The 13,876-nt window shown below is 36.7% G+C and overlaps 1 long non-coding RNA gene across 1 annotated transcript; it reads left to right on the forward strand.

The window, feature by feature from the left end:
* Nucleotides 1-3,107: 3,107 nt before the first annotated feature.
* LOC142188548 (uncharacterized) lies at nucleotides 3,108-10,042 on the forward strand. The gene is made up of 3 exons (XR_012712988.1): nucleotides 3,108-3,187; nucleotides 3,764-3,791; nucleotides 9,999-10,042. It is a non-coding gene; the product is annotated as an uncharacterized LOC142188548 (long non-coding RNA).
* Nucleotides 10,043-13,876: the final 3,834 nt, after the last annotated feature.

Raw genomic sequence — 13,876 nt, forward strand, 5'->3', positions numbered from 1 at the left:
AGTGTCCTATCTACAGGTTATAGAGGAGCAGATTGTATATAGTGTCCTATCTACAGGTTATAGAGCAGATTGTATATAGTGTCCTATCTACAGGTTATAGAGGAGCAGATTGTATATAGTGTCCTATCTACAGGTTATAGAGCAGATTGTGTATAGTGTCCTATCTACAGGTTATAGAGGAGCAGATTGTATATAGTGTCCTATCTACAGGTTATAGAGCAGATTGTATATAGTGTCCTATCTACAGGTTATAGAGGAGCAGATTGTATATAGTGTCCTATCTACAGGTTATAGAGGAGCAGATTGTATATAGTGTCCTATCTACAGGTTATAGAGGTGCAGATTGTATATAGTGTCCTATCTACAGGTTATAGAGGAGCAGATTGTATATAGTGTCCTATCTACAGTTTATAGAGGAGCAGATTGCATATAGTGTCCTATCTACAGGTTATAGAGGGGCAGATTGTATATAGTGTCCTATCTACAGGTTATAGAGGAGCAGATTGTATATAGTGTCCTATCTACAGGTTATAGAGGAGCAGATTGTATATAGTGTCCTATCTACAGGGTATAGAGGGGCAGATTGTATATAGTGTCCTATCTACAGGTTATAGAGGAGCAGATTGTATATAGTGTCCAATCTACAGGTTATAGAGCAGATTGTATATAGTGTCCTATCTACAGGGTATAGAGGGGCAGATTGTATATAGTGTCCTATCTACAGGTTATAGAGGAGCAGATTGTATATAGTGTCCTATCTACAGGTTATACAGGAGCAGATTGTATATAGTGTCCTATCTACAGGTTATAGAGGGGCAGATTGTATATAGTGTCCTATCTACAGTTTATAGAGGAGCAGATTGTATATAGTGTCCTATCTACAGGTTATAGAGGAGCAGATTGTATATAGTATCCTATCTACAGGTTATAGAGCAGATTGTATATAGTGTCCTATCTACAGGTTATAGAGGAGCAGATTGTATATAGTGTCCTATCTACAGGTTATAGAGGAGCAGATTGTATATAGTGTCCTATCTACAGGTTATAGAGGGGCAGATTGTATATAGTGTCCTATCTACAGGTTATAGAAGAGCAGATTGTATATAGTGTCCTATCTACAGGTTATACAGGAGCAGATTGTATATAGTGTCCTATCTACAGTTTATAGAGCAGATTGTATATAGTGTCCTATCTACAGGTTATAGAGGAGCAGATTGTATATAGTGTCCTATCTACAGGTTATACAGGAGCAGATTGTATATAGTGTCCTATCTACAGGTTATAGAGGAGCAGATTGTGTATAGTGTCCTATCTACAGGTTATAGAGGAGATTGTATATAGTGTCCTATCTACAGGTTATAGAGGAGATTGTATATAGTGTCCTATCTCCAGGCTATAGAGCAGATTGTATATAGTGTCCTATCTACAGGTTATAGAGCAGATTGTATATAGTGTCCTATCTACAGGTTATAGAGCAGATTGTATATAGTGTCCTATCTAAACTATATAGAGCAGATTGTATATAGTGTCCTATCTACAGGTTATAGAGGAGCAGATTGTATATAGTGTCCTATCTACAGGTTATAGAGCAGATTGTATATAGTGTCCTATCTACAGGGTATAGAGCAGATTGTATATAGTGTCCTATCTACAGGTTATAGAGCAGATTGTATATAGTGTCCTATCTACAGGTTATAGAGGAGCAGATTGTATATAGTGTCCTATCTACAGGTTATAGAGGAGCAGATTATATATAGTGTCCTATCTACAGGTTATAGAGCAGATTGTATATAGTGTCCTATCTACAGGTTATAGAGGAGCAGATTGTATATAGTGTCCTATCTACAGGTTATAGAGCAGATTGTATATAGTGTCCTATCTACAGGTTATAGATCAGATTGTATATAGTGTCCTATCTACAGGTTATAGAGGAGCAGATTGTATATAGTGTCCTATCTACAGGTTATAGAAGAGCAGATTGTATATAGTGTCCTATCTATAGGTTATACAGGAGCAGATTGTATATAGTGTCCTATCTACAGGTTATAGAAGAGCAGATTGTATATAGTGTCCTATCTACAGGTTATAGAGGGGCAGATTGTATATAGTGTCCTATCTACAGGTTATAGAAGAGCAGATTGTATATAGTGTCCTATCTATAGGTTATAGAGGAGCAGATTGTATATACTGTCCTATCTACAGGGTATAGAGCAGATTGTATATAGTGTCCTATCTACAGGTTATAGAGGAGCAGATTGTATATAGTGTCCTATCTACAGGTTATAGAAGGGCAGATTGTATATAGTGTCCTATCTACAGGTTATAGAGGAGCAGATTGTATATAGTGTCCTATCTACAGGTTATAGAGCAGATTGTATATAGTGTCCTATCTACAGGTTATAGAGCAGATTGTATATAGTGTCCTATCTACAGGTTATAGAGGAGCAGATTGTATATAGTGTCCTATCTACAGGTTATAGAGCAGATTGTATATAGTGTCCTATCTACAGGTTATAGAGCAGATTGTATATAGTGTCCTATCTACAGGTTATACAGGAGCAGATTGTATATAGTGTCCTATCTACAGGTTATAGAAGAGCAGATTGTATATAGTGTCCTATCTACAGGTTATAGAGGAGCAGATTGTATATAGTGTCCTATCTACAGGTTATAGAGGGGCAGATTGTATATAGTGTCCTATCTACAGGTTATAGAGGTGCAGATTGTATATAGTGTCCTATCTACAGGTTATAGAGCAGATTGTATATAGTGTCCTATCTACAGGTTATAGAGAAGCAGATTGTATATAGTGTCCTATCTACAGGTTATAGAGCAGATTGTATATAGTGTCCTATCTACAGGTTATAGAGCAGATTGTATATAGTGTCCTATCTACAGGTTATAGAGGAGCAGATTGTATATAGTGTCCTATCTACAGGTTATAGAGGAGCAGATTGTATATAGTGTCCTATCTACAGGTTATAGAAGAGCAGATTGTATATAGTGTCCTATCTACAGGTTATAGAGGAGCAGATTGTATATAGTGTCCTATCTACAGGTTATAGAGCAGATTGTATATAGTGTCCTATCTACAGGTTATAGAGCAGATTGTATATAGTGTCCTATCTACAGGTTATAGAGCAGATTGTACATAGTGTCCTATCTACAGGTTATAGAGGAGCAGATTGTATATAGTGTCCTATCTAAAGGTTATAGAGCAGATTGTATATGGTGTCCTATCTAAAGGTTATAGAGCAGATTGTATATAGTGTCCTATCTACAGGTTATAGAGCAGATTGTATATAGTGTCCTATCTACAGGTTATACAGGAGCAGATTGTATATAGTGTCCTATCTACAGGTTATAGAAGAGCAGATTGTATATAGTGTCCTATCTACAGGTTATAGAGGGGAAGATTGTATATAGTGTCCTATCTACAGGTTATAGAGCAGATTGTATATAGTGTCCTATCTACAGTTTATAGAGGAGCAGATTGTATATAGTGTCCTATCTACAGGTTATAGAGGAGCATATTGTATATAGTGTCCTATCTACAGGTTATAGAGGAGCAGATTGTATATAGTGTCCTATCTACAGGTTATAGAGGAGCAGATTGTATATAGTGTCCTATCTACAGGTTATACAGGGGCAGATTGTATATAGTGTCCTATCTACAGGTTATAGAGCAGATTGTATATAGTGTCCTATCTACAGGTTATAGAGCAGATTGTATATAGTGTCCTATCTACAGGTTATAGAGGAGCAGATTGTATATAGCGTCCTATCTACAGGTTATAGAGGAGCAGATTGTATATAGTGTCCTATCTACAGGTTATAGAGGAGCAGATTGTATATAGTGTCCTATCTACAGGTTATAGAGCAGATTGTATATAGTGTCCTATCTACAGGTTATAGAAGAGCAGATTGTATATAGTGTCCTATCTACAGGTTATAGAGGAGCAGATTGTATATAGTGTCCTATCTACAGGTTATAGAGGAGCAGATTGTATATAGTGTCCTATCTACAGGTTATAGAGGGGCAGATTGTATATAGTGTCCTATCTACAGGTTATAGAGGAGCAGATTGTATATAGTGTCCTATCTACAGGTTATAGAGGAGATTGTATATAGTGTCCTATCTACAGGTTATAGAGGAGCAGATTGTATATAGTGTCCTATCTACAGGTTATAGAGCAGATTGTATATAGTGTCCTATCTACAGGTTATAGAGGAGCAGATTGTATATAGTGTCCTATCTACAGGTTATAGAGCAGATTGTATATAGTGTCCTATCTACAGGTTATAGAGCAGATTGTATATAGTGTCCTATCTACAGTTTATAGAGGGGCAGATTGTATATAGTGTCCTATCTACAGGTTATAGGGGGGCAGATTGTATATAGTGTCCTATCTACAGGTTATAGAGGAGCAGATTGTATATAGTGTCCTATCTACAGGTTATAGAGGAGCAGATTGTATATAGTGTCCTATCTACAGGTTATAGAGCAGATTGTATATAGTGTCCTATCTACAGGTTATAGAGCAGATTGTATATAGTGTCCTATCTACAGGTTATAGAGCAGATTGTATATAGTGTCCTATCTACAGGTTATAGAGCAGATTGTATATAGTGTCCTATCTACAGGTTATAGAGGAGCAGATTGTATATAGTGTCCTATCTACAGGTTATAGAGGAGCGGATTGTATATAGTGTCCTATCTACAGGTTATAGAGCAGATTGTATATAGTGTCCTATCTACAGGTTATAGAGGAGCGGATTGTATATAGTGTCCTATCTACAGGGTATAGAGGGGCAGATTGTATATAGTGTCCTATCTACAGGTTATAGAGGAGCAGATTGTATATAGTGTCCTATCTACAGGTTATAGAGGAGCAGATTGTATATAGTGTCCTATCTACAGGTTATAGAGGAGCAGATTGTATATAGTGTCCTATCTACAGGTTATAGAGGAGCAGATTGTATATAGTGTCCTATCTACAGGTTATAGAGGAGCAGATTGTATATAGTGTCCTATCTACAGGTTATAGAGCAGATTGTATATAGTGTCCTATCTACAGGTTATAGAGGAGCGGATTGTATATAGTGTCCTATCTACAGGTTATAGAGGGGCAGATTGTATATAGTGTCCTATCTACAGGTTATAGAGGAGCAGATTGTATATAGTGTCCTATCTACAGGTTATAGAGGAGCAGATTGTATATAGTGTCCTATCTACAGGTTATAGAGGAGCAGATTGTATATAGTGTCCTATCTACAGGTTATAGAGGAGCAGATTGTATATAGTGTCCTATCTACAGGTTATAGAGGGGCAGATTGTATATAGTGTCCTATCTACAGGTTATAGAGGAGCAGATTTTATATAGTGTCCTATCTACAGGTTATAGAGCAGATTGTATATAGTGTCCTATCTACAGGTTATACAGGAGCAGATTGTATATAGTGTCCTATCTACAGGTTATACAGGAGCAGATTGTATATAGTGTCCTATCTACAGGTTATAGAGGAGCAGATTGTATATAGTGTCCTATCTACAGGTTATAATGCAGATTGTATATAGTGTCCTATCTACAGTTTATAGAGCAGATTGTATATAGTGTCCTATCTACAGGTTATAGAGGAGCAGATTGTATATAGTGTCCTATCTACAGGTTATAGAGGAGCAGATTGTATATAGTGTCCTATCTACAGGTTATAGAGCAGATTGTATATAGTGTCCTATCTACAGGTTATAGAGGAGCAGATTGTATATAGTGTCCTATCTACAGGTTATAGAGGAGCAGATTGTATATAGTGTCCTATCTACAGGTTATAGAGGGGCAGATTGTATATAGTGTCCTATCTACAGGTTATAGAGGAGCAGATTGTATATAGTGTCCTATCTACAGGTTATAGAGGAGCAGATTGTATATAGTGTCCTATCTACAGGTTATAGAGCAGATTGTATATAGTGTCCTATCTACAGGTTATAGAGGAGCAGATTGTATATAGTGTCCTATCTACAGGTTATAGAGGAGCAGATTGTATATAGTGTCCTATCTACAGGTTATAGAGCAGATTGTATATAGTGTCCTATCTACAGGTTATAGAGGAGCAGATTGTATATAGTGTCCTATCTACAGGTTATAGAGGAGCAGATTGTATATAGTGTCCTATCTACAGGTTATAGAGGGGCAGATTGTATATAGTGTCCTATCTACAGGTTATAGAGGAGCAGATTGTATATAGTGTCCTATCTACAGGGTATAGAACAGATTGTATATAGTGTCCTATCTACAGGTTATAGAGGGGCAGATTGTATATAGTGTCCTATATATAGGTTATAGAGGAGCAGATTGTATATAGTGTCCTATCTACAGGTTATAGAGGGGCAGATTGTATATAGTGTACTATCTACAGGTTATAGAGCAGATTGTATATAGTGTCCTATCTATAGGTTATAGAGGGGCAGATTGTATATAATATCCTATCTACAGGTTATAGAGGGGCAGATTGTATATAGTGTCCTATCTATAGGTTATAGAGGGGCAGATTGTATATAGTGTCCTATCTACAGTTTATAGAGGAGCAGATTGTATATAGTGTCCTATCTACAGGTTATAGAGGAGCAGATTGTATATAGTGTCCTATCTACAGGTTATAGAGCAGATTGTATATAGTGTCCTATCTACAGGTTATAGAGCAGATTGTATATAGTGTCCTATCTACAGTTTATAGAGGAGCAGATTGTATATAGTGTCCTATCTACAGGTTATAGAGGGGCAGATTGTATATTGTGTCCTATCTACAGTTTATAGAGGAGCAGATTGTATATAGTGTCCTATCTACAGGTTATAGAGGGGCAGATTGTATATAGTGTCCTATCTACAGGTTATAGAGGGGCAGATTGTATATAGTGTCCTATCTACAGGTTATAGAAGAGCAGATTGTATATAGTGTCCTATCTACAGGGTATAGAACAGATTGTATATAGTGTCCTATCTACAGGTTATAGAGGGGCAGATTGTATATAGTGTCCTATCTACAGGTTATAGAGGGGCAGATTGTATATAGTGTCCTATCTACAGGTTATAGAAGAGCAGATTGTATATAGTGTCCTATCTACAGGGTATAGAACAGATTGTATATAGTGTCCTATCTACAGGTTATAGAGGGGCAGATTGTATATAGTGTCCTATATATAGGTTATAGAGGAGCAGATTGTATATAGTGTCCTATCTACAGGTTATAGAGGGGCAGATTGTATATAGTGTCCTATCTACAGGTTATAGAGCAGATTGTATATAGTGTCCTATCTATAGGTTATAGAGGGGCAGATTGTATATAATATCCTATCTACAGGTTATAGAGGGGCAGATTGTATATAGTGTCCTATCTATAGGTTATAGAGGAGCAGATTGTATATAGTGTCCTATCTACAGGTTATAGAGCAGATTGTATATAGTGTCCTATCTACAGGTTATAGAGCAGATTGTATATAGTGTCCTATCTACAGTTTATAGAGGAGCAGATTGTATATAGTGTCCTATCTACAGGTTATAGAGGGGCAGATTGTATATTGTGTCCTATCTACAGTTTATAGAGGAGCAGATTGTATATAGTGTCCTATCTACAGGTTATAGAGGGGCAGATTGTATATAGTGTCCTATCTACAGTTTATAGAGGAGCAGATTGTATATAGTGTCCTATCTACAGGTTATAGAGGAGCAGATTGTATATAGTGTCCTATCTACAGGTTATAGAGCAGATTGTATATAGTGTCCTATCTACAGGTTATAGAGCAGATTGTATATAGTGTCCTATCTACAGGTTATAGAGGAGCAGATTGTATATAGTGTCCTATCTACAGGTTATAGAGGAGCAGATTGTATATAGTGTCCTATCTACAGGTTATAGAGGGGCAGATTGTATATAGTGTCCTATCTACAGGTTATAGAAGAGCAGATTGTATATAGTGTCCTATCTACAGGTTATACAGGAGCAGATTGTATATAGTGTCCTATCTACAGTTTATAGAGCAGATTGTATATAGTGTCCTATCTACAGGTTATAGAGGAGCAGATTGTATATAGTGTCCTATCTACAGGTTATACAGGAGCAGATTGTATATAGTGTCCTATCTACAGGTTATAGAGGAGCAGATTGTGTATAGTGTCCTATCTACAGGTTATAGAGGAGATTGTATATAGTGTCCTATCTACAGGTTATAGAGGAGATTGTATATAGTGTCCTATCTCCAGGCTATAGAGCAGATTGTATATAGTGTCCTATCTACAGGTTATAGAGCAGATTGTATATAGTGTCCTATCTACAGGTTATAGAGCAGATTGTATATAGTGTCCTATCTAAACTATATAGAGCAGATTGTATATAGTGTCCTATCTACAGGTTATAGAGGAGCAGATTGTATATAGTGTCCTATCTACAGGTTATAGAGCAGATTGTATATAGTGTCCTATCTACAGGGTATAGAGCAGATTGTATATAGTGTCCTATCTACAGGTTATAGAGCAGATTGTATATAGTGTCCTATCTACAGGTTATAGAGGAGCAGATTGTATATAGTGTCCTATCTACAGGTTATAGAGGAGCAGATTATATATAGTGTCCTATCTACAGGTTATAGAGCAGATTGTATATAGTGTCCTATCTACAGGTTATAGAGGAGCAGATTGTATATAGTGTCCTATCTACAGGTTATAGAGCAGATTGTATATAGTGTCCTATCTACAGGTTATAGATCAGATTGTATATAGTGTCCTATCTACAGGTTATAGAGGAGCAGATTGTATATAGTGTCCTATCTACAGGTTATAGAAGAGCAGATTGTATATAGTGTCCTATCTATAGGTTATACAGGAGCAGATTGTATATAGTGTCCTATCTACAGGTTATAGAAGAGCAGATTGTATATAGTGTCCTATCTACAGGTTATAGAGGGGCAGATTGTATATAGTGTCCTATCTACAGGTTATAGAAGAGCAGATTGTATATAGTGTCCTATCTATAGGTTATAGAGGAGCAGATTGTATATACTGTCCTATCTACAGGGTATAGAGCAGATTGTATATAGTGTCCTATCTACAGGTTATAGAGGAGCAGATTGTATATAGTGTCCTATCTACAGGTTATAGAAGGGCAGATTGTATATAGTGTCCTATCTACAGGTTATAGAGGAGCAGATTGTATATAGTGTCCTATCTACAGGTTATAGAGCAGATTGTATATAGTGTCCTATCTACAGGTTATAGAGCAGATTGTATATAGTGTCCTATCTACAGGTTATAGAGGAGCAGATTGTATATAGTGTCCTATCTACAGGTTATAGAGCAGATTGTATATAGTGTCCTATCTACAGGTTATAGAGCAGATTGTATATAGTGTCCTATCTACAGGTTATACAGGAGCAGATTGTATATAGTGTCCTATCTACAGGTTATAGAAGAGCAGATTGTATATAGTGTCCTATCTACAGGTTATAGAGGAGCAGATTGTATATAGTGTCCTATCTACAGGTTATAGAGGGGCAGATTGTATATAGTGTCCTATCTACAGGTTATAGAGGTGCAGATTGTATATAGTGTCCTATCTACAGGTTATAGAGCAGATTGTATATAGTGTCCTATCTACAGGTTATAGAGAAGCAGATTGTATATAGTGTCCTATCTACAGGTTATAGAGCAGATTGTATATAGTGTCCTATCTACAGGTTATAGAGCAGATTGTATATAGTGTCCTATCTACAGGTTATAGAGGAGCAGATTGTATATAGTGTCCTATCTACAGGTTATAGAGGAGCAGATTGTATATAGTGTCCTATCTACAGGTTATAGAAGAGCAGATTGTATATAGTGTCCTATCTACAGGTTATAGAGGAGCAGATTGTATATAGTGTCCTATCTACAGGTTATAGAGCAGATTGTATATAGTGTCCTATCTACAGGTTATAGAGCAGATTGTATATAGTGTCCTATCTACAGGTTATAGAGCAGATTGTACATAGTGTCCTATCTACAGGTTATAGAGGAGCAGATTGTATATAGTGTCCTATCTAAAGGTTATAGAGCAGATTGTATATGGTGTCCTATCTAAAGGTTATAGAGCAGATTGTATATAGTGTCCTATCTACAGGTTATAGAGCAGATTGTATATAGTGTCCTATCTACAGGTTATACAGGAGCAGATTGTATATAGTGTCCTATCTACAGGTTATAGAAGAGCAGATTGTATATAGTGTCCTATCTACAGGTTATAGAGGGGAAGATTGTATATAGTGTCCTATCTACAGGTTATAGAGCAGATTGTATATAGTGTCCTATCTACAGTTTATAGAGGAGCAGATTGTATATAGTGTCCTATCTACAGGTTATAGAGGAGCATATTGTATATAGTGTCCTATCTACAGGTTATAGAGGAGCAGATTGTATATAGTGTCCTATCTACAGGTTATAGAGGAGCAGATTGTATATAGTGTCCTATCTACAGGTTATAGAGCAGATTGTATATAGTGTCCTATCTACAGGTTATAGAGCAGATTGTATATAGTGTCCTATCTACAGGTTATAGAGCAGATTGTATATAGTGTCCTATCTACAGGTTATAGAGGAGCAGATTGTATATAGCGTCCTATCTACAGGTTATAGAGGAGCAGATTGTATATAGTGTCCTATCTACAGGTTATAGAGGAGCAGATTGTATATAGTGTCCTATCTACAGGTTATAGAGCAGATTGTATATAGTGTCCTATCTACAGGTTATAGAAGAGCAGATTGTATATAGTGTCCTATCTACAGGTTATAGAGGAGCAGATTGTATATAGTGTCCTATCTACAGGTTATAGAGGAGCAGATTGTATATAGTGTCCTATCTACAGGTTATAGAGGAGCAGATTGTATATAGTGTCCTATCTACAGGTTATAGAGGAGCAGATTGTATATAGTGTCCTATCTACAGGTTATAGAGGCAGATTGTATATAGTGTCCTATCTACAGGTTATAGAGGAGCAGATTGTATATAGTGTCCTATCTACAGGTTATAGAGCAGATTGTATATAGTGTCCTATCTACAGGTTATAGAGGAGCAGATTGTATATAGTGTCCTATCTACAGGTTATAGAGCAGATTGTATATAGTGTCCTATCTACAGGTTATAGAGCAGATTGTATATAGTGTCCTATCTACAGGTTATAGAGGGGCAGATTGTATATAGTGTCCTATCTACAGGTTATAGAGGGCAGATTGTATATAGTGTCCTATCTACAGGTTATAGAGGAGCAGATTGTATATAGTGTCCTATCTACAGGTTATAGAGGAGCAGATTGTATATAGTGTCCTATCTACAGGTTATAGAGCAGATTGTATATAGTGTCCTATCTACAGGTTATAGAGGGCAGATTGTATATAGTGTCCTATCTACAGGTTATAGAGCAGATTGTATATAGTGTCCTATCTACAGGTTATAGAGCAGATTGTATATAGTGTCCTATCTACAGGTTATAGAGCAGATTGTATATAGTGTCCTATCTACAGGTTATAGAGGAGCGGATTGTATATAGTGTCCTATCTACAGGTTATAGAGGGCAGATTGTATATAGTGTCCTATCTACAGGTTATAGAGGAGCAGATTGTATATAGTGTCCTATCTACAGGTTATAGAGGGCAGATTGTATATAGTGTCCTATCTACAGGTTATAGAGGAGCAGATTGTATATAGTGTCCTATCTACAGGTTATAGAGGAGCAGATTGTATATAGTGTCCTATCTACAGGTTATAGAGGAGCAGATTGTATATAGTGTCCTATCTACAGGTTATAGAGGAGCAGATTGTATATAGTGTCCTATCTACAGGTTATAGAGGAGCAGATTGTATATAGTGTCCTATCTACAGGTTATAGAGCAGATTGTATATTAGTGTCCTATCTACAGGTTATAGAGGAGCGATTGTATATAGTGTCCTATCTACAGGTTATAGAGGGGCAGATTGAATATAGTGTCCTATCTACAGGTTATAGAGGAGCAGATTGTATATAGTGTCCTATCTACAGGTTATAGAGGAGCAGATTGTATATAGTGTCCTATCTACAGGTTATAGAGGAGCAGATTGTATATAGTGTCCTATCTACAGGTTATAGAGGAGCAGATTGTATATAGTGTCCTATCTACAGGTTATAGAGGGGCAGATTGTATATAGTGTCCTATCTACAGGTTATAGAGGAGCAGATTTTATATAGTGTCCTATCTACAGGTTATAGAGCAGATTGTATATAGTGTCCTATCTACAGGTTATACAGGAGCAGATTGTATATAGTGTCCTATCTACAGGTTATACAGGAGCAGATTGTATATAGTGTCCTATCTACAGGTTATAGAGGAGCAGATTGTATATAGTGTCCTATCTACAGGTTATAATGCAGATTGTATATAGTGTCCTATCTACAGTTTATAGAGCAGATTGTATATAGTGTCCTATCTACAGGTTATAGAGGAGCAGATTGTATATAGTGTCCTATCTACAGGTTATAGAGGAGCAGATTGTATATAGTGTCCTATCTACAGGTTATAGAGCAGATTGTATATAGTGTCCTATCTACAGGTTATAGAGGAGCAGATTGTATATAGTGTCCTATCTACAGGTTATAGAGGAGCAGATTGTATATAGTGTCCTATCTACAGGTTATAGAGCAGATTGTATATAGTGTCCTATCTACAGGTTATAGAGGAGCAGATTGTATATAGTGTCCTATCTACAGGTTATAGAGGAGCAGATTGTATATAGCGTCCTATCTACAGGTTATAGAGGAGCAGATTGTATATAGTGTCCTATCTACAGGTTATAGAGGAGCAGATTGTATATAGTGTCCTATCTACAGGTTATAGAGCAGATTGTATATAGTGTCCTATCTACAGGTTATAGAAGAGCAGATTGTATATAGTGTCCTATCTACAGGTTAAAGAGGAGCAGATTGTATATAGTGTCCTATCTACAGGTTATAGAGCAGATTGTATATAGTGTCCTATCTACAGGTTATAGAGCAAATTGTATATAGTGTCCTATCTACAGGGTATAGAGCAGATTGTATATAGTGTCCTATCTACAGGTTATAGAGGAGCAGATTGTATATAGTGTCCTATCTACAGGTTATAGAGCAGATTGTATATAGTGTCCTATCTACAGGTTATAGAAGAGCAGATTGTATATAGTGTCCTATCTACAGGTTATAGAGCAGATTGTATATAGTGTCCTATCTACAGGTTATAGAGGAGCAGATTGTATATAGTGTCCTATCTACAGGTTATAGAGGAGCAGATTGTATATAGTGTCCTATCTACAGGTTTTAGAGCAGATTGTATATAGTGTCCTATCTACAGGTTATAGAGGAGCAGATTGTATATAGTGTCCTATCTACAGGTTATAGAGCAGATTGTATATAGTGTCCTATCTACAGGGTATAGAGCAGATTGTATATAGTGTCCTATCTACAGGTTATAGAGGAGCAGATTGTATATAGTGTCCTATCTACAGGTTATAGAGCAGATTGTATATAGTGTCCTATCTACAGGGTATAGAGCAGATTGTATATAGTGTCCTATCTACAGGTTATAGAGCAGATTGTATATAGTGTCCTATCTCCAGGTTATAGAGCAGATTGTATATAGTGTCCTATCTCCAGGTTATAGAGCAGATTGTATATAGTGTCCTATCTACAGGTTATAGAACAGATTGTATATAGTGTCCTATCTACAGGTTATAGAGGAGCAGATTGTATATAGTGTCCTATCTCCAGGTTATAGAGCAGATTGTATATAGTGTCCTATCTACAGGTTATAGAGGAGCAGATTGTATATAGTGTCCTATCTGC

The sequence above is a fragment of the Leptodactylus fuscus genome, unplaced genomic scaffold, assembly GCF_031893055.1.
Source record: "Leptodactylus fuscus isolate aLepFus1 unplaced genomic scaffold, aLepFus1.hap2 HAP2_SCAFFOLD_476, whole genome shotgun sequence".
NCBI classification, from domain to species: Eukaryota; Metazoa; Chordata; class Amphibia; order Anura; family Leptodactylidae; genus Leptodactylus; species Leptodactylus fuscus.